Here is a 21896-nt window from a genome sequence, read left to right as displayed (position 1 = left end):
CCTAGAATGAGAAAATCATGATGCTTTAGAAGACTTGGCTTCTCAGGATCATAGTTTACTATATGTATTCATTTTTCTTTGGTACCCAGACAAAACAAATGCTCACTCAAAGACAGCTGTGATCCTAATTAATGGAAGTTGAGTCCTACCCCCTCTTCCCCAAACTTGATCAAAATGGTAAATTCAAGCGAGGGTCCTTGAAAATATTTTAGAACAGCAATTTTGCCATCTCAAAGGACCTATGAGTAAGCTGAGCTTTCATTCTAAATAAAATGCCTTATTACCATCAGCAAACTACAAAAGTAGAAATAAGCTTCAGATCTCAGGAATCCTGTCCACAGTTTCAAGAAAAGCCTTTGTCAACACAGGCAACCCAGAACAGGTGAATTTGCATGGTGTCTTGGATTTCCTCTATGAAAAAGAGGGTCTGACCAGTTGAGTGAATTTACAGTTTGTTTCAGTCCTGAACAGGCTGCATGCACTGTTTTATGCTGTTCTTCCAACAGCAGCTAAGTTTACATTAAAACAAAGTTTAACAGTATTACTGCAAACATATTCTTTGTACACAGGTAACCCGCTGTTCCGTGATGTGGCAACCACAAAGCAAAAACAGGCTTCCTTAAATAACAGTACTTTCCCTTTATAAAATCTGTGAGCCTCAGAGTACCCCTGAACTGGATATTCTCATCTCAGTCTAGAGTTCAGAGCTCCTCAAGATAATAATATACATATCAAAAATACAACCTGGTCTATCCCAGACTTCCCTCCCTACATTTATGTTGTCATTATTGTAGCTCATTTTCCCATGGCTTAGCAGAAATTTTACAACTATAAACTGATTTCTTTTTAAACTGCTGATTTGCCTTTACTTACTGACCCATCAGTTTCTCTACTGAACTGCAACTGAAAACTTAGGGGGGGAAAGAGCAAAACAAATTAAACATGGTAACAGCTAAGAACCCTCCAAAGAACTTAAATGATAGCAACACATTAAAGAACTGTTGTATATTAATTTTTAAATAATACTTAAAACAGATCCTGGAAGCAAGAGTTACAGAGTCAGTTCTATTTTTCAGAAAAGAGTTAGAGTTCAATTTGCATGCATTATGCTGGCTATTTTAAATAATTTTACTCCATGTGTATGGTAGAAACTGCCCTTCCCCTCCCCAATTGACATGATGCCACTTCAAGTAAGATCTAAGAGAGGGCTGGTTTGGCGTTAGATACTGCTATACACATCTCACAATTTTGAATAAAACCATACCAGCAATCTCTCTTCTTCTCCACAGCCCTAAATTTATTATTAAGTAAATTTCGCAATAGCTCAATCACTGGAGAACAGGACAGTATGTGATACACTAAACCACTTACATGTTTATTATCTTCGCAAGCAACATTAAGTAGTGGTGTCTATTATATTGCCTCCTGCAAATCTGCACCAATGTGATGCAAACCAGCATTTTTAAGAAATTCTCTTTTGGAATGCAAATGATCCTTCCCCCAATTTTGAATATTTTAGCCAGCATGTACCATACAGTAGTCCTGGAATCACTGGCATCTGTCATGCTGTCAAAACTGAGTCAAAATGCATTGTAATCCTGAAGAAGGATAACCTTAAACATCAATGCAACGTTAAAATGCATCCTAAAAAAAAAAAATCCCTATAATTGCGATGAACATTAGAGAGAAACCGGCAGTCCTTCTGCAGAGAAATAACAGTCTGCTCTACCAATCTTTCCCCTCCCCCCTGAAACTCATGCAACTAATGATGACCTCCCGAAGTGCCGATTTTAAATGTTCCAGCATTCATCTGAGGATGAAGGAGAAAAAAAAATACACAGAAAACCACGAAACAAGTTGCAAACTGCACAAACGTAAGGAGAGAGGGAAAAGAGAACTGCAGCTGATTCAGGAGCGATTGCAGAATGAGGAGCAACAGAAAGGAAACAAGGAAGAAAGAAAAGGGGGGGAAAAAAGCCTTCAGCATTAAAGAGTAAGAAGTGAAAAACATTTACCAGCGGCTCGGTCAGTAGCTTCGCTCCCTGACACCATCTACATAGAGAGATAACTTAGCCTAGAGTCTTCGGTCCCAGCTCGCTTTGGAACAAAATTCCTTCACTTCGAGGGGGCAACACACACCCTCAGGAAAGAGGGAAAGAAGGGGAAAAATAATCCCAAAGACCAAGACAGGCTTTCCCCCTCCTCCCTCTTACCCGCCCCCCGGACTCCCCAAACGGTGCTCGCTTCTGCACAGTTCTTCCCGCTGTGCAGCTAAGCTGCTGCTGCCGCTGCCGCCTCGGCTGCTGCTGCTGCTGCTGCTGCTGCTGGTGCTGCTACTTCGGAAACGATTAGGAGGAGGACGCCCAAGCACGACCTGAGCCTGCGAGCCACCCAGGACCAATGTGCAACCTGCTCTGGAATCAAACCCATAACACACGCACGCACACCCAGTGGCTCCTGCACGCGAGTCCTTGCGCGCACACACGAGCCCGCCCGCGCGCCGCACAGACACACGCGCACACACACATGCACACACGCACGCGCGCGCGCACCGTCGCCCCCCACCCCCCTGCCTCTACACACACAAACACACACACGGAGCCGCCGCTCACCGCCCGCCAGCCAGCCAGCGCAGCCCCCGAATGGGGGGTGTGAGCCATTCCCCGGGCCCCGAGTGCGCGCACAGGCCGCGGCCGCCGGGGCTGTAGCTGCTGGGGCTGCGGAGCCCAGGACCAGGGAGGGGTTCACGCCTACGAGAGAGGGGCGTTGGGGCACGTGCACCCCTTTGTCTGCAGAGAGAACCCCGACCGGGCGTTTCCGAGACCAGACACTGAGTGCGCAAACCCCGGGCGGTGCAGAGTTCAGCTCCGCTCTGGGGTTGGCCAGGAGCGGCTCGGTTCCCTGCCTGCACGCACCAAGGATTCAGTTCTTCGAAACCTGACGCACCGAAGCTGCACCCGGGTCCCTGCACTCAGGGGGGAATAGCAAGCCGGCGCGTCCTGCGGACGACCCAAGCCAGCCTTGACTTGCGAGCATGCCCAGTGCTGGGCTGGAACCCAGAACACGCCTTCCAGGGTTAGGAGCGCGGAGAGGGGGCAGAGCCAAGTTGGGCGGCTTCTTGAGAAAAAAAGCGGAGGTTCCAGTGCCTTTAGTCCCTGCTAACCTGCCTCACCTGGACTGCTCCGTGGCCCTGAACCTGCCCGAGAGGGCGTGGCGCTGGGAAGCTAGGCATACAGACCTCAGAGAGGATTTGCTTTTCTTCCCCTCATAAAGGAAATTCCAAAAGGAAGTAATTCCCGGCCCAGGAAAAGCTCATTCAGTTACAAGGTAGTTGCCAGAAAATCCAGAGGGCCTGTCAGTGGTAATAGTAACGGCTAACACATACTGGTTACTTATCCTGTGCAGGCTCTGTGCTACCTGATGCTCATGAAATACCTGATTTTATCCTTCCCAAACACTATATGAGCAACCCTAGGCGGAAACTGAGGTCCCAGTATATTTTACCAACTGCCAGTGAATGACAACCAGTGGATCCGGGAATCCAAACCTGGTGCTCTGACTCAGACACTAGAGACGGAACACAGTGCACTGATGAGCTGTAGACACTTCCAGCAAGAGAAACGGCCCGGTGGATGTTTGGGTGATAACACCCTCTGGCTTTCAAGCTGTACCTGGCCTGTCTTCAGCAACCTACAAATCTTTGAAAAGCTGCATGCCTGCAATTTGCCATTGTCCAACACAATGGCAAACCCTTTTATTAGGTGTTACATACTTACCAGTATAATCTTTAAAATAACCTTGTAGGGGTGGCTGGGTGACTCAATAGGTTAAGCATTGGACTCTTGGTTTCTGCTCAGGTCATGATCTCAGGGTTGATGGGTTTGAGCCCAGTATTGGGCTCTGCACTGACAATGCAGAGCCTGCTTAGGATTCTCTCTCTCCTCCTCTCTGTCTCTACCCCTCCCCCACTCACGTGCATGCTCTCTCTCTCTCAAAATAAATAAGTAAACTTCAAAATAACCCTGTAAAGAAGCTATGCTTATTCTCATTTTACAGGAGGAGACGGAAACAGAGATGTCCTGTTACTTCCCCAAGGTGAAAGGGTCTGAATGATGGGGTGTAGTTTGTTTGACTCCAAGCTACATGTTGTCTTTACTAAATTATGTGTCTTCCTTAACTGCAATCCAAATAAAGCCATGAGATGAGGGCATAGCAGTTACTTTTTATTTCATTCAACAAACATGTATTGATTTCCTACTAACATCCACTCGTTCAACAAATATTTATATTTACTAAGCATTTACTTCCTTCAAGGCGCTGTCTTAGAGGTGACAGAAGATGACAAAGACACATGCCAGTACTCTGAGTTTAGAGTCTAGCAAGATGATGCTCATATGCTAATGATGCTGAGTGAGAGCTTCCCAGGAAGATAGCTTCCTTCCACATTCATCTAACAAACTCCTACTTGTCCTTCAGCTTTCTGTTCCACTGTCACCTCTTCAGGGAAGCCATCTGTGACCTTTCTGGTTGAGTCAAATCCCCCTTACCATGGGCTTTCATGGCATCATGGCATCATATAACTCTTTTTTTTTTCCTTTTCTGCTAGGATTTTGATAGTATATGTCTCCTCAGTGCAGTCAACCCCCTAGACTGTAACCTCCAAGAGGACGGAAATTTGTCTATTGTAATTTCCCATCAACCTTATAGAGCCTGGCAGATGCTAAACTTTCTCTTGATCCATCTCCTTCTTTCACACACATATGTACATGCACACACACACACACACACACACACACACACACACACACAAACTACTCTTGGAATAGGAATAATCATTCTTAGGGTAGGAACTGTTTTCCTTTCCATTTAACAGACGAGTCAAAATGAGGCTGACAGAGGTTAAGTAGCTTGCCCAAGGTCACACATCTGGATAAGTGGCAGAGAAGGACTCCAACACAGGTCTGTCTGACTGAAGCCCACAGCCCAGACCTCAGGCTCTACTGCTTGTCTAGTGTTATCCAGCAGCCACAGACCACATGAAAGCAGCTCATGGGAAATAAAGTAGACAGATTGCTGGGGATGGCATGAAGGAAGATACAGACAATTCAAAATTGCAAAAACAGAGAAGGCATACACTAGGATTTCATAACCTACTACTGAGCACCCCCCCTCCATATGTCAGGCACCTTGCTCAGAACTTTTCTTATGTTAACTTTAACAACACTTACTCTGGCAAAGTGTTGTTATTCCCATTTTTCAGATAAGGAAACTAAGCCAATAAAAACAAATCCACCTGACTGTAAACTACAGGGACAAAGTTATATACCCATTTTTTATTTTACATTTTATTCAATAGTACCTGTCAGACATTAAACTCCCTCTCTCTTCCACACACATACACACAAGCAACTTGCGCTATGTTTTATGGCTAGAAAGTCACAGAGCTAGGATTTTCACCTAGGTTGACTTAAGAAATTCAGGGGAAATTAGGATTGGGGTGGTCACTGGGGGATTCACAGTTGAGCCATGCTACAGTGCTGGAAGCTTTATCTGGAACTGTCCAAGGGAGAGCCACTGCTGTGCCTTTTCTATCTCTCATCAAATATTACAAGGATTATGAGATTCAGAGACTGAAAGTTACTTGCTCAAGGTCACAGCCAGTGTCATAATGCAGAGGTAGATTTTAAACCCAGGACTTCCTCACTGCAAACTCATGGTATAGAATGTCATGAGTGGCAGACAAGAGTATCCAAGATCTTCAGAGGTTTCTGGCTGGGAGGACCAGGGAAGTCCTCACTCAGCAAGGAGCAGCTTCAGTGAAACCAGCAAAGCTTATGGCGCCACCCTTCCTACCTGTTACCATTCCTCTGGGCTCCACCTCCCTTCAGGCCCCTGTTCCTCTGCCTGTACAGGCCTCATCTTGAACCCAATGCCTCAGCCTGCCTGCCTGCTAATTTTCAGCAGCAGCAGTGGTTACAAACCAGAGCAAAGTAAAAACTGCATTTTGTACAATTCTGCTTTCAGACTACTGGGCATGCTCAGTGACAAGGAGAGACTTTGATTACAAACAGGAAGCTTTTGTTAACTATTTTTCCATTTTGGAGTATTACTGCAAAATGGGATATCTATAGGTAGCCTTCTGCAGAGATTCCCAGCCTATGAGAATTCTTAGTAGTCTAGAAGAATGAGATGCTTAGATATGGAAAAATATCTCAATTCCATGCATTTTCTACCCTGTTTCTAGTATTCATCTCTCTGTTCTGTCCTCTCTGTAGGTGCACACAAAAAACATCCAGAAATTGTACTCATCTATTTACATACCTGGCAGCTATAGACACATACACCAGCTGTAACTACACACCAGTCCTTGACTATGGATTTGTCTCCTGTATTTGTTTGGCTATTAACTTGCCCTGCACTGAAATCTGATGAATAAAATGAGTGAGGGATTGTTAAGAAGATGTTAAATACTACCCCCTCCTTCCTTCACTCTAAGAATAAATTTATTCCCTAGAGAATGTTTCAGGAGGCAGAAAGCTCTCTGGGATTCTCCGTAACCCCTTCCTACATATACATTAGTTTGATTTTTCTCATGAGAGCAGCAGAATCTTTAACTCGTGATGAGAATAACCCATTAAGAAAGTCATGAAGGGCAATCTTCAAGGAAAACTGTGCTGAAAACTTGGAATGTTGGCGGACATTCTACTCTGGCCCTGGGATGTGAACTTGAAAGCTTTTTGAGAAGTCCCCTAATAATTGAAATGTTGACTGCTTTCATGGAGATTGCTGCTGTTATCGCCCATCGCAATTCTCTGAAGAAGGTACAGTCATGATTCCCATTTTATGGATGAAGAAACAGAAGCTCTTGAAAGGCAAGCCACTTACGGCAAAGGCATACAACCAGGGAGTAATAGGGCTAGGGTGCAAGTCCAGGTCTGTCTGATGCCAAAACCTGTGTGGTGAACTCTACGTTCTGCTGCCTTGAACTTCTGACATTCCTCTGCACATGGAACTGGAAGTGGGGAGAGGTGGGGTGAGGGAGGAGGCTTCTTTGCACTTGGTGTGCACAACACTCTGTGTATAGTGATACTGCTATCCTCCTAGGAAACTAAACTCATGTAAGACAGCCTTTCTAAAGGAACATGATTTAGTTTATTCTGCAAATTGGAAAAGTGATGCATATGGAGCCTAGTGGGAGGAACCCATCCAAAAGGGTGTCATTGGAGCTATGGATTCTGCATCTCCTTTGATATGCCTTATTCCTTTTGCCGGTAAGTAGCACTGCAAGGAACTTGTCAACCATTTCCCAGATCATTCTCTCTCGACAGATATTCCCTTCGATTTCCTAGAAACCTTTACAGGGTATACACTTTGGAAGATTCTTACTTTCTTAAAGATGGGAAACTTAGAAGGAGAGACAAAACGCGCATTTTAAAGTCACTGCAGTTTGCCATGTTTGTTTCCAGGATCTGTCAACATCCTTTTGAAGATTCAGTCGAAGCTATGATTTTCTGCTTTTAAGAGAGGACAGGAAAGACCCTTCAAAATGTGATCTCAACCAGCTAGATTAAGCTCGTGCCGAGTAGTTCACACATGTGCCAGCATTTGCATTTTTGCATAAGATCTTCTATAGAAAAGGATAAGGAATGGTAGTCTTGGTTCTGTAACTTAAGTGTGGAGATTGCATCTTGTAGAGTAATCATTCATCTTTCCAGAAATCAGTCAGATAAAAAGAAATGATGTCTGAACAGCTCACATAGATGGAATAGCATTGGAATTTCAATCCTGAAAACCCCTCACACAGTTGCTCAGAGCCGATGTGCTTGAGTTTTATGTAGTATTCTAACAGGTCTGGATTTACAAACCCATAGAGAATCAGAAAATAACAGGCAAGCTGCTCTTGTTAGAAAATAATAACGTGAAGCAGAAACTGATAACCAGATAATTAAAAAACAGGAGACAAAATGTGAATTTTATACAAAATATGTTGAAGTCTTAATTTAATACATGGGTAAGTCTCCAAATACCCACATTTCAACAGAACTTCGAGTATCTTCAGAGGACAATAATGTAGACCAGCAAATGTTATTAATGATGTTGATTCTGAATCCATGCTTGATTATTATCTGATGCCGAAAAAGTAAAGGCTAGAGTTTTCAGTTTATCAGTTTCAAATCTCCATGTTGTGGGGGCTCCTGGGTGGCTCAGTCACTTGAGTGTCCGACTCTTGGTTCGGCTCAGGTAATGACCCCACTGGGTTCATTAGGTCCTGGGTTTGAACCTCATGTCCCACTCTGTGCTAGCAGTGTGGAGCCTGCTTGGGATTCTCTCTCTCCCTCTCTCTGCCCCTCCCCACCAGTAGTCTCTATCTCTCAAAATAAATAAACATTAAAAAAGAAGAGAAAAGAAAAGATTAAAAAAGAAGAGAAAAGAAAAGAAAAGAAAAGAAAAGAAAAGAAAAGAAAAGAACGGCTCTCCATGTTGTGGTTCAGAAGTGGCATGTGTTTTTCCTCTCCTGAACGAATGCATTTTGATTCATTTGATTAGCAGTGACTACTGGACGGGGTCTCAAGAGGGCTTTGGAGGCCACATCCACAGGATCTACATTATGCTGAGTGCTGAGATTGATTAATAATGGCTATTGCTGATGGAGACACAATAGAGTGCTGTACATGCCATGCATTTTCCAAACAGAGCCAAACCTCACTTCCCAGATTACGCCCTCTAACATTCTCCCAGCACCTCAGCTCTAAGTCAAAATCAGTGACTCCCATCCAAGTAGATTTTCCTTTCTCCATGGTTTCCCTTCTTAGTTTCATTCTGTCTGGAACAATACCTCCTCCTTCCTCATTTCCATAGGCCAGTTCCTCTTTCAGACCCCCATCAGGTGTCACCTCCTTCCAAAATTCCTCCCTGAATGCCCCAGCCAGAACTCTTCTCCCATCTTTCTAAAGGAACCTCGTTGAAGGTGTACATCGTGTCCCCCTTATATTAAGATTATTTATGTTCTTGCCTTATTTTTCCTGCTGGACAACAAACTCCTTGAATGCAATAACCCTGTCTGGATCATCTTTGAATCCATCACCATGATTCACACAAAGACTTGCAATGAAAAAGTGTATGCTATAGGAATATATAAATAAATGAATGTCAGATGCTCAATATCTGCTGAATTAATGAACATAAGATTATTATTACTACTCTCCTGCTATGTCACAAAGAGATTAAGTTACATTTTGTAGGCTAGAGAATAGGGCTAAGGTTGGGGAAGCACTAACAGTAGCTAGACTCTAAGAATATGGCAACAAAGTTGCAGCTTTTAGGGGGCTCCCAGGTGGGGGGGGGGGAGGGAAGACAGGAAAATACAAAGATGTAATAGGTCACGTTGATACTTGACACTCAACAGAAATTCTAGTCTTGACTTTACTGTCAGGTCAATAAAAAGCTGGTCAGCAGAGTAGATTAAAGAATCTTATATAATATTTTAATGTGTTTAATGTCAAGGGGTTTGGTTCTAAAAGAAAATTTTGTGTCTGTGTGTATGTTCCCATGCTCATGCTTTCTGGGATGCGAAGAGGGAGATAATTGTGCAGAGATTCTGCAAAATCTCCTGAAATGTCTCTCTCTCAGAAAGAAAAGAAAGAAAGAAAGAAAGAAAGAAAGAAAGAAAGAAAGAAAGAAAAGCTGAAGAGATAACATCATTGAATAAATAATACTTTTTAAGAGGCTTAAAAACATTGTAAGGAGCGTTTTCACTGATTGGTAGAAATTCTTTTTGATTAATTAATTAGTTAATGTTTTCAAAGCACTTTCAAGATGAGAAACATTTGGTGAGGGCTACATAATTGTTATTTTTCCTTGTCCCTCAGTTTTCCACATTACCAGGTTTGTTATTCTCCCAGGTTGCTCAGCAGCTCACGTGCCCTCACAGAGACATGGTGTGGGGACTATTTTTAGAGAAAAAAGAGAGACAGGATGCCACTAAGCATGGAATAAGAAACAAAGTCCCTGAAAACAAATATAAAATTATATTTTAAACATAATCATACAAGAGAGGGGCATCATGATGAAAATTAGTGATATCTTCTACCGGGGAAATTCCATTTGCTTCGTAGCAAAGGACCCTGAGCTCCTTGCAACAGGTCTAGATTGACGCCTATTGGTTTGAGGAATAACACGGACTTTCACTAAGAGCTTGCTATAGTCTAGGTATTGTGAAACTACTTTGTACACATTAAGTCATTTTCTCCTCAAAACAACTGTTTGAGAGACCATTGCTATAAACACTTTGTAAAGAAACTAAAGTCTGGAAAGGTTAAATGACCACCCAAGGTCATTAGACAGCTTGTAATTGACGCTGTCTAATTTGGCCATGATGCTGGGAGCAAGGATAGGGGGAAAGAGCAAAGAGGACAATAAGGGGAAGTAAGAGAGAGAAATTCCAGCTAAATCTTACCCTTATATGTCTGGTAACTCTCTAATAGATTAATAAGTAGAAAGCAAATGAGCCAACATGTCCTATTGGTTAAACTAATTCACATAGCAAGGGTGATTTAGTTTCATTTCCAAAGTGAAGATCTATATTTAATACTCACAGGATCACCTGACATTCTGTCCACAGACCCAGGCCCCTAAAATCCTCATTACTATCAAATGACATGGCACCATTGTGAGAATGAAGTCCTGGGTCATGAACCTCCAATTTCCCTTTGGCTAAAAGCAACTGTCATATTATTTCTTTAAAAGCCTCTTGATAGAATGAAAGAGCAAGGGCTTCAGATGATAGTTTCAGATCATGTCAGCCCCTTACTAACTGTGTGACCTTGGTCCTTATTATTTAACATCTCTGAACCTCAATCGTTGAATTTATCAAATGGGGGCAAAGAAAAAAATCTCTTCGAGATTTGCTGTGAGCATTATTTGTAACCATACATAGAAGACAACTAACAGTACCCAGAATATAGTAGGTGCTTCATTAAAAAAAATCAAATATTCTTTCTTCTTCCTTCTCTTTCTTCTCTTCTTCCTCTCTCTCAAAGTTACATATCCCAGCCTGTTGAAAGCCATGTCAAAAAATTCCCAAGTAGCAGGTTCCTGATTGCCAAACATCATGGGTGGAGCAAAGTAATGCCATTGAAACTCACTGCATGCTTCAGCTGTGTCCCCTCCCCCACCCAGTAATTAAAATGTCAATGAGATAAACGAAATGTGTAGTTTCTGAAATGGGCAAGCTTATTCTGAGAATAGGTATCTGGTACAGGGATTAGAATCCAGTTAGGCAGGTGTACACAGTTTATTGTGTTCCTTGGGTGTCTGGGTGACTCAGTCCATTGAGTAGCTGACTTTGGCTCAGATCATGATCTCAAAGTTCATGAGTTCTAGCCTGATGTGAGGCTCTTTGCTGTCAGTGCAGAGCCCACTTTGGATCCTTGGTCCTCCTCTCTCTCTGCCTCTCCCCTAGTTTCTCCCTCCGTCTCTCAAAAATAAACATTAAAGAAATAAAATAAAATAAAAAATGAAAAAAAAAATTATTGTCTTCCTGGTTGCAGGTTTCTCAGTAGTGCTGATATAATTAAAATAAGTAAGTAAGTAAGTAAATAAATAAATAAGTAAATACTCCTTGCAAATAGGAGCTACAAGGATGCCAAAGTCACAGAGACAAGGGAGGAATGCAGAAGAGCATATCTGACCCTCCCCATCCACTGACTCAGTGATTTCAGGCAAGTTATGGGACCTCCTTAAGCCTCAGTTTTTCCTCAAAGAAATGGCACTAACACTTCATCAGGGTTGTTGTGACAGGAAATGAACTAACCCATGGAAAGGGCATGCATCAGGACCTAAGTGCTACCAGTGGTTTCCAAGGTGGTTTAAGCGTCCGCCCTCTCCAGCAGAAAAGATGGTGCTTAAAGTAAGCTGTTCATGGTGGAGTTGGGAGGAGGGAAGAAGGAGTAGAGGGATGGCAGCAGTATCACGAAAGATCTTTCTCAAGGTGTGCAATTCTGTTAAGGAGCAGCAAAAAGGTTCAGAAGTTGCTCTCATTTGTACGTGCTTTCAAGAGGCCTCAGGAACCTTCGCTGCCGTGGTCCCCTCACACACTCCATGTTCTGAGAGGCAGAATGTACAGTGAGCCGGCTCAAATAGAAGGTAGTAAATGGGTTGGAATTCAGCTTTCTATTTTTCTTTGTTTTTCTTCCGCGAAGACTTTGAACAGTTCACAGCCATCAACAAACATGCTCAGAGAAGTAACAGGTTAAGAGCAGGTTAGTGCTTCACCCAGAAACCTGTGAGGATGTGAGTTATAAAAAGAATGGAGGGCTCACTACATTTCCCCAACAGTATTTCTCTGGTAAGGAGACAACCTCCACCATCGGGCTTCCAAAAGCACTCGGAAGTTCCATGTGATTATGTTATAGTGACTGAGAGGGTCAGAATGCCTTCCATGGTGCAACGAAGTTTAAGAAATAAGGTAGTCAGAAGAGAGATTAAAAGGCCTGTGTCCTTTCCTGCCAGCCTAAATTCCACCCCCCACCCGCAACCAGGAACACTTCAAAGATATTCTAATAGGAAAGGTTGCCAACTAATTGTCAGAGAGGATTAGTATTATCAGTGAGCCTTTGGTCTTCTGGCAAGCCAGGTGGAGAGAGGAGCCAGTTCCACAAAGCAGTTTCTATGGAAAACAGAGAAGTAGCCTTTATCCTAGGGTACGCAGACTTAGGCAACATTTAACACCCGCTATGAGCAGACCACCTATTCTTAGAACAGACCAGACATAGGGTACATGGCCCTCACTTCCATTTTATGAAAAAGACCAAACAGTCAAGGTAAGGGCAAGTAATAAACAAAGTAGCCGTTAAAGGATTTAGATTAGGAAATGTAATTATCCCATTCCTCCCCCAAACTCAGATCAAATGGGTTGCAAACCTTTATGGAGAGCTCTGACAGCCCAGGACAGAGCCGTTGGTCATTGGAAGAAAAAAGAGAAGAGGGGAAGAAAGCCTATAATATATTCCAATCCACATTTCAGCTAGAGAGAAGGTATTGAGGAAGAAATATGACAGTGGCTCTTACAAGGAAGCTTGTGTCACTCCATTCCCCGAATGTTAAGGGAAATGGTAAGAGACTGCAGCACAAATTGATTTGATAACCTAGCAGGGGGAAAAACAGAAGAAGTAGGAGACTACTGGAAAATTCTTGTTGAGAACATTTCCTCACAAGGATATCCTTAAGACAAGTGTTTCTTCCTGATAAGACAAAATTGCATCCATGAACTTATTTCTTAAACTCTCTTTACCTTATAAATTTTCTCATGCCATCTCTTTCTTAAAAACCTTTAGTTGCTGCTTCCTCTTGCATGAAAAATGAGGTTTAAACCAAACAGGGCATACCTTGCTCTTGACCATCTATTTTTAATCTACTATCAGGTACTATCTTCCTCCTCTTCCCAACCATGGACCCCCAAGTTTGATCACACAGACTATCTTTTTAAAAATGAATCATGTTCTGTACCTTTGCATGTCTTTTTTTCATTCACTTTCAATATTCTCTTTCTTCTCCACATCTGGTGAACTATTTATCCTTCCAACTTTTGCATAATAGAAAAACACTGTTCTAAAATATTCTTACACTCCACCAGGAAGAATTCAGCATGGTCTCTTAGTGCTTCTTTACCAGTTCTTAAGTTTAACAATTCTTTTACTATGTAATTTCTGATATCCTTGCTAGGATGTTGACTTATTTCAGGGTTTAAGCCCAGGTTATATTCTTACTTATACTGGGAATGTCTGCCAACAATGAAGCAATCCATTAGTTTGTTTTCCACAAATGAAAAAAGGCTTAGGTTTTCATGGTTTGAATATCAGTTCACCTAATTTGTAAGTGGCTGATCATGTGATCATGACTAAAGCAAACACCACCATCTAGTGGCAGCATACACAAATTGCAGTATCAAGTCTTAAGACACGGATATATTTTTGAAGTTTCTACCTGCAAGCTTGAATTTAAAAATATGACTACACAAAGAGTTACCACCATATGATCATTTAAGTAATATATTCTTAATTTATTATTAATAGATAACTTCAAAGATACTTGTAATGCATTTGATTATTCAGTTTCTCCAGTTATTTTCAATTTAAAGTCTATTTATATACTTTAAATGTATGCAGTTGATTTTACATAAATTATATCTTTATAAAGTTGATTTTTAAAAGTCTATTCATAACACAGTATCTTTTCATGCCAAGTCTGCATTTGTTCCTTTGACAAATGAACCAACTACATGTAAAGTAATAGATACTACGTAATGAAAAGTTTTCTCTTACATTAAAAGATTATAATGCATGTGCCCAGGACTTGGAAAACCAATGATTTTTTTTTCTATAAGTTAGTTCATTTATATGTAAAAAAATGATCACTGACCCTTTTAATGGTGATCCTTAGACACTAGTTGCTATTGACCCCAAAGAGTCTCATAATCATCAACCACAAAATTTACATACAATATACTCAGGATTAAGTATTTTCAGCTGGTGTAACATTTAAGATACTTTCCCAATAATTCTTTTTTTTTTTAATGTTTATTTAGTTTTGAGAGAGAGAGAGAGAGAGAGAGAAAGCCAAGAAGGGGCAGAGAGAGAGAGGGAGGCACAGAATCTGAAGCAGGCTCCAGGCTCTGAGCTGTCAGCACAGAGCCCGATGCAGAGCTTGAACCCAAGAACTGAGGGGTCATTGCCTGAGCCGAAGTCTGGCGCTTAACCGACTGAGCCGCCCTGGCGCCCCTCCCAAGAATTCTTAGTAACCCTCCTCAGTCAGAATAGTTTATCAAATACAATAAATACTCTGTTTCATGATCACATAGAAAATTGATGGTACAATAGTTATCATACTGTTGCTGAGCAAACATCCATGTCTTTTTTGTACCACTGGAATTCTGTTCTTTTTCCTCTATAGTCCTCTAATATTGGGGGGTGGTGTGTATTATGAAAGAAATAACAAAGGTGTTCTAAACACACTGGTTGCCACTCAGAGTAAGATGTAGCTTATATCTCTATTCAAATACATAATGTAGCTCCAAAGTCAGGCTGCTAGAGGAGATAAGAATTCTTCAAGGTAAAACAATGTGTTTTGAAGATAAGAACTTGCCTACTGAATTGCACCCTGGTCTCAGTTTCACTCTTTGTATATTTGGGAATTGAGAATTCACATGGAGGCCTGAGTACCTGTTCACCTCCGGCCTTGTCCCTCTTCCTAATCTGTCTTGCAAATCATCACCAGATTATTATCCTAAACCATCCATGCACACATCACTTTAATTTGGAAGTTTTACAACTTCCAACCATCTACAGAACAAATTTTAACTGCTTATGTTAGCAATCAAAGCACCTGGCTGTTTTGGCCTCCACTTTGTCACATCTCCCCAACAAATGCACTATACTCTCTACTCCATCTATTGACCCTTGCTTGGTACAATCGGCCAATCCCTAAATATGTTGTATGGTTCCCCCTATTTTTCTATGCCAGTGCTTTTCAAACTATAATGTACATACCAATTGCCTGGGCATGCATATTCTGATTCATGGGAAAGCCTGAGTCTGGGAAAGCCTCAGATGCCACATTTCTAACACGGGTGGTGCCAATGCTACTGGTCCCAGACCACGTTTTGCACAACAAGGATATATTCCATATCACAACATATTTATCCAGTCCCATTTGCACTCCTGACATTTCCAAATTTTAAAATAGTTACTTGTGTTTTAGCAAATCAACTCTGAACCCCTCCTCTTTCTAACATTTTCCCTAGTCCCTCTAGTCCAGGGTTTTCAAATTGGCTGCACATTAGAATCACCTGGGGAATTCAAAAAATTCAGCTGCACAAGCACATGCCAGGTCAATTAAGTGAGGGTCTCTGGGGTTGGGGCCCAGGCATCAGTATTTTTTTTTTAATCCTTAGGTGATTGCAACCTGCAGCCAAAGTTGAAAACTACTGCTTTTGGGTGGAAGGGACGTTTTTCTTTCAATATCTGTGACTTTGTACTTGTTTTTGTATTTGAATTAGCTGTGAACTGTTCTGTATAAATGTCCTACTTCCCTTACCAGCATACAGACTTCTTGAGGACAGAATGTTTACCATCTTTTGGCAGGCTGAATATCTTACCACCTAAGCAAAGGCTGTTGAAACAGTCCTTCAGTTCAATTTCCAGATCTATCACGTACCATCTTGAGATTATGTTTAAGCTCTTCTTGTCTCACTTTTCTTCTCCATAATAATAAGAGCAGCTGTATTGTCAGGTATTTTTTTAATAAGTGAGATAAAACATATGAAGCACTAAGTGAGTGCTTGCTCACAGTATCTACTAAACAAAAGCTAGCCATTATTATTAATTAGCCTTCTTTGCCTCACATTGTATAACATAGCAGTAAGCATTCAATAATCATTTGCTGGATGAATAAGTCAATAAATGATGGAGAATAAATCATATGTAATTGCTCTAAAATAAACCCACAGCACCAGCCTTCTACTAAAAGTTCAAGTTAATGAATGTTAACTTTTCACTGCCTGTGACTATGCTGCCATTGGCCTGGTGACTTCTGATCTAAGAAAAGGTGTATGGTCTCTTCATAATGGAAGAGACTGGACAAAAGATAGGATAAAAATAACTTCACCTTTTTAAAAACATCATCAGTATTTGCCCACTAAAATTCACTAGACTTATTAACATAAATTAATACGTTCAACTGAAAACATTGTTTTTTGCAGGACACCTTTGAAACCCAATCCAAATCTCACCAAGCACCCAATTTCAAAACCTTTAACATATGTGAATTATTTGTCCTTTTGTAATGAACAGTCTTTCACCCTCAATTGGAAGGACCACGTCTTGGCCACCAGGAGTGTAAACAGCCCAGCTTTGTAATAATTCTTATGCCAACAGAGCATGTCACCATCATTGAGCAGTAAAGTACGTAGGTGACTGAAGACACTAGACATAATACATAATGTGATGGAACAAGTAAAGTCTGTCTATTACCCGTGTGAATAGAGTCCTTTTGTTGGAATCCATCCTGGTGGAATGAATAGCCTCTGCTATGTTTATTGATTACACCCTAACTATTGAGGCAGAGGTGGCTAGAGCTGCCCAGAAAAATAGTCAGATGCCATTGTCCGCCTTTCATTTTGGCAGGACCAGATAATCAGTCAGAAATTCACTTTTAAAGTCTAAACAAAATGTTCAATATTCTTACATCCCACAAGAAAAAAAAATCAAGCAGAAAAAGAAATGTCTTAAGTAACTCGTACCTGAGCAATTTTCACTATCTCTGTGGTGGCCATGCAGATCCACCACACCATGACCTTTGCCTATCTGGTCTCCTGCGTCCACTTTCTTCCTACACAGTCAATATAATATTAAAAACCCTATCTGACCCCGGCACTGTCCCACCCTCCAATGTCAAACCCTCTAATGACCGCCAGTCGTACTTCAAATACACTTTCGATTCCTTGATGGTCATACTAGACCTCAGATGGTCTAACCTTGCCTATTCGTCTGACCTCCTCCCATTCTGTGGGAGTCACCACACCGTAGCTGCACAGGCTGTCTTCTGCCCCGAGTGACCTCAAAGTCACTCCTCTTATCTGCTTACCTTTTCCTTTTGCACATAACTGAAGCTCTCTTCCCTTGGATTTTACAGACCTTTTCCCTTATTTAGTCCCCGCTCAAATGCTCACTATCCCATTACCCTCTTTTATTTTCTTCATAGCAGTTATCACCATCTGCAAGCACTTTATTAATTTGTTTACTTGTTTAGCATCTGTTTTCACAGAAGCTTGTTCACCATTAAAGACCCTTGGCCTCAAGTAGCACTTGGCACATTGTAGGGGTTTAATACATAGCTGTGCTTAAACAAATGAATGAGCTTAGCAACCTTTTTACTTTCATAAAAATTATTTTTGTACATAACATCCAGTAATATTGCTGTCTTGCCCAAATTCATTGACATCTCCCCTGCAATGAAAAAAACTTGTTTTCAGAGAAAACTTCTCTGAAAACTTCACAGGAAATTTCTGAAATTGAAATGACTTTTTTTTTCCTTTTGTAACATTATTAAATATTATTCATGGTATCTTCTGGGTACTGAGAAACAGTGACTTGTAATTGACAAAAAAAGTTGAAAACACAGAAGCGTTATGTCTATCCTTCATTATTATACATTTGGTAAATCAATATGGAATCATATGATATGTGGTCTTTTGTGACTGGCTTTTTCATTTACCATAACGTTTTCAAGATTAATCTGTGTTATCACATGTATTAATATTTCACTTTTTATTGCCAAATAATATTCCACTGAATGGATATACCACATTTTATTTATACATCCATCAGTTGATGGATATTTGTATTGTTTATACTCTTTGGCTATTATCAGTAATGCTGTGATAAACATGCACACATGAGTTTTGTACATTTACATATAAGATTTGTGTAGATGTATGTTTCTACTCATCTTGGCTATACAACTTGGGTCATATAATAACTCTATGTTTATCTTTTTGAAGAACTGGCAAACTGTTTTATAAAGAGAGTACACAAATTAGATTCCCACCAGCAATGTACAAGAGTTCTAATTTGTCAACATCCTCCTTAGTATTTATTGTCTGTCTTTTTAAATATATCCATGCTAGAAGGTATGAAGTGGTAATTCATTGTGGTTTTGATTTGCATTACCCTAGTTACTACTGATGTTGAGTATCTTTAATGCACCTACTGGCCATTTGTCCATATTATTTAAATAAATATCTATTATGATCCTTTGCCCAACCTATAATGGGATTGTTTTTATTTTTATTGAATTTTAAAAGTTCCTTATATATTCTGGATATAAGTCACTAGGTATATGATTCACAAATATGTCTCCTACTCAATGGGTTTTTTTTTTCACTTCCTCACTTGTGTCTTCTGAGGCACAAATTTTTAAAATTTTGATGATGTCTAATTTGTTTACTTGCTATTGTTTATCAAACCTTAAAAAAAAAAAAAAAAAAACAAAAAAAAGGCCTAACCCAAGGTCACAAAGATTTACTTCTACATTTCTCCTAGAAATGTTTACAATTTGTCTTACTTCTAGGTTTATTATTCGGTTTAATTTCTGCATATGCTTTGTGGTAGGGGCTTAACTTGATTCTCTTGCATGAGGATATCCCATTGTTCTAGCACCACTTTTTAAAAAGACCACTCTTCCCCCATAAAACTGGCTTGCTCCCCTTATAGAAAATCAACTAACTATAAATGTAAGGGTTATTTCTGGAAATGCAATTCTATTCCATTGATCTATATGTCTGGCCTCATGCCAGTACCACACTGTTTTGAGTATTAGACTTTTGTGTTAAGCTTTGAAATCAGGAAGTGTGAATTTTTTGATTTTGTTCTTTTACAAAATTGTTTTGTATATTTCTGGGTCCCTTGCAGGTCCAGATGAATTTTTGGATCAGTTTGTCGATTTCTGCAAAAAAGAGTAGCCACGATTTGACAGGATTTGTGTCGAATCTATAGATCAATTTGAGGATTATTGCCATCTTAACAATATTAGTTCTTCTGATCCATGATAATTGAGTGCCTCTCTGTTTATTTAGATCTTCTTTAACTTCTTTCAACAATTTTGTGGTTTTTACTGTACACATTTTATACTTCCTTTGATATGTTTATTCCTAACTATTTTATTTTTCTTGATGCTCTGATAAGTGGAGCTGTTCTTAGTTTCATTTTCATAGATATATACAAAATGTAACGCATTAAATATAAATGACTTAGGCAACTGTCTTGCAAGGAAACATGTCACATAGCTGATTTAGTGCAAATTTGTATAACGCCAAGGACAGTTTTCATTTTTAACTTCTACCACTGTACTCCTGTTGCGATATAAGAAAATTAGGCAACAACAACTGAAGAAGTTAAATTAGGAATATTTCTCCCATAGGCAGTAAAATGCCAAATGTTTAAAGATGCTGCTAAAAATGATCAGGGTTAAATGCTCTTCTCCTTTTTTTTTTTTTTTTTTTTTTTTAGGGACATCTATCTCTCAAAGCAAGCTCTTCTATTAGGTCTTGACCTGCCTAATTTTACTTATAGGATTTCTGAATTAGAAAAGGAAAGAAATATTTAAAATGGGAGAAAATACTATAAAATGCAAAAATAAATTTAACCTTGGAGTATAAATCAAGGCAGATCTATGGACAGCATATTTTGAAATACAACACATTATTATTCATACTATGTTCAGTGACATTATTCATTATAATAGTTGTGTTTAATAGCCTTATTTCCCAGAAATGTATTTTACATATTTTACTGACTGAAGTAATATACCCCTATAGCCTTAAAAGATTACAACAATCAACTCAAGATTTTTATTTTCCATTTTAATTGACAATTTAGCCTTAACACTTTTTTGGGGGGAGAGAAGGAGTGGATTCATTTTATTTATTTTTGGTTCAGGGTAGCCTTAATGCTCTATAACATTCAAGTGAAAATATCCGTGAAAACGAGGCTTCTGGCAGTGGTCTGCCCTTTCTGGTCATTGCTTCACACCTTTCTTCCTTACGTTATGAAAGGAGAGCCAGGTGTGTTGGGGATATACAGCTGTGTTATTTCTTGAAACAGCTGGTGCCAACTTGTCAAAGGAAAAGCTTTCCTTTCCAAATATGTGGAAACCCTGTGTAAGTAGATATAATGTAAGCTGCATCCCCACCATTATTGATTCTACTCATTGACAGCTGAGGTGTTTAATATATCCATCCTCTTTGTAATGTCATCTTAAAACTCTTTGAGGATTAGTAAGTTTGTTTGTCTCAAAGGTATTCCTCAGAGAGCAAAGGCCAACTAGCCCTGTAGTCATGAGGGCTCTGAAAGAAACCTAAGTGAGGAAAATGGAGCAGAGAAGCCAGCAGATATGTTCCAACCTGCCACAAATAATGATTTTTAAAAAGCCCCAGAAGAATGCGCTTTGCTACTTTACATAATGCTATAATGCATTAACTCATGTAATATGACTAGTGAAAGTTTATTTATTCATTTATTTCTGCCTCAGGCAAATACTGGATAAATGCTTACAATAGCAGGTTAGCAGGTGTTTCAGCTACAGCCATTAGTACCTCCTTGATGTACAGTAACTGTTCGACTGCTTGCTTCGTTCTAGCCCACGTGGAAATTGTCAAAGCCTTTAGTGATTTGCAGGAAAGAAAATAAGATTTTTAAGCTGTAGTATTTAGATCAGTAGAGGATTTGGTACATTCATGCTTGGATAATTCATTTCCCATAGATTATACCATATGCATAGTATATGTAATCTATATGTCAAGACCTTCTTAATCATTTTCACTACCCACTCATCTTCTCATTTATTTGTTTGGAAAAATAATCTGAGATGATGCTCAACGGCCTCACTAACTGCACCCTATGCTAATAAATTTTAGATACTTCTTCAGCAGTTCATTTTTATTATTTTGTATAATATACCTTCAGGCTACTGAGTGCATCTATAGGTTTCCTTCCCTCCATGATATGTCCTCCGGAGTGCTTAGCAGATCACTGAACTGAACTGATGTAAATGAGGCTTGAAATGTTAAACACAACTTGTAATATCAAAGGTTTTCATATCAAATAATTTTGTTCCTAGAGAATCCTAGGGAGATTAAGGATGCACATGGTGTCTAAAATGTCCACCAGTTACATGAAATATCCCAGCAGTAGATGCATAATTACCAGCTCACACTAGGAATACAAAGAAAACACAGCCAGTTTATCCAGCCCGTGTAAACAGACTGGGGAGTTTTTCTGGGAATTAGGTCCATATAAAACTTATTGAATCCAGAACCAAAAATAACTGCAGACATCTGTCTG

The 21896-nt window shown here is 40.1% G+C and overlaps 1 protein-coding gene across 9 annotated transcripts in view; it reads right to left on the bottom strand.

Annotated features, from left to right (window-relative positions):
- TENM2 (teneurin transmembrane protein 2) overlaps positions 1–21896 on the bottom strand; it is a 1291685-nt gene that overhangs the window by 1237235 nt on the left and 32554 nt on the right. For 6 of the 9 annotated variants that reach the window (XM_060634958.3, XM_078446587.2, XM_078446588.2 and 3 more), the window contains exon 1: positions 2016–2508. The exons of 1 other annotated variant lie outside the window; for it this stretch is intronic. The gene's annotated coding sequence lies outside the window, so the exon portion shown is untranslated. Of the gene's footprint in view, positions 1–2015; positions 2509–21896 lie in introns of those variants that run through there. 2 more of the 9 variants (XM_078446599.2, XM_078446603.2) reach the window with 1 other exon arrangement.

This window comes from Panthera onca, chromosome A1, assembly GCF_046562875.1.
Source record: "Panthera onca isolate mPanOnc1 chromosome A1, mPanOnc1 haplotype 2, whole genome shotgun sequence".
Classification (NCBI taxonomy): Eukaryota; Metazoa; Chordata; class Mammalia; order Carnivora; family Felidae; genus Panthera; species Panthera onca.
The sequence above is the reverse complement of the archived record's forward strand: the minus strand, read 5'-3'. Positions and strand labels throughout refer to the sequence as shown.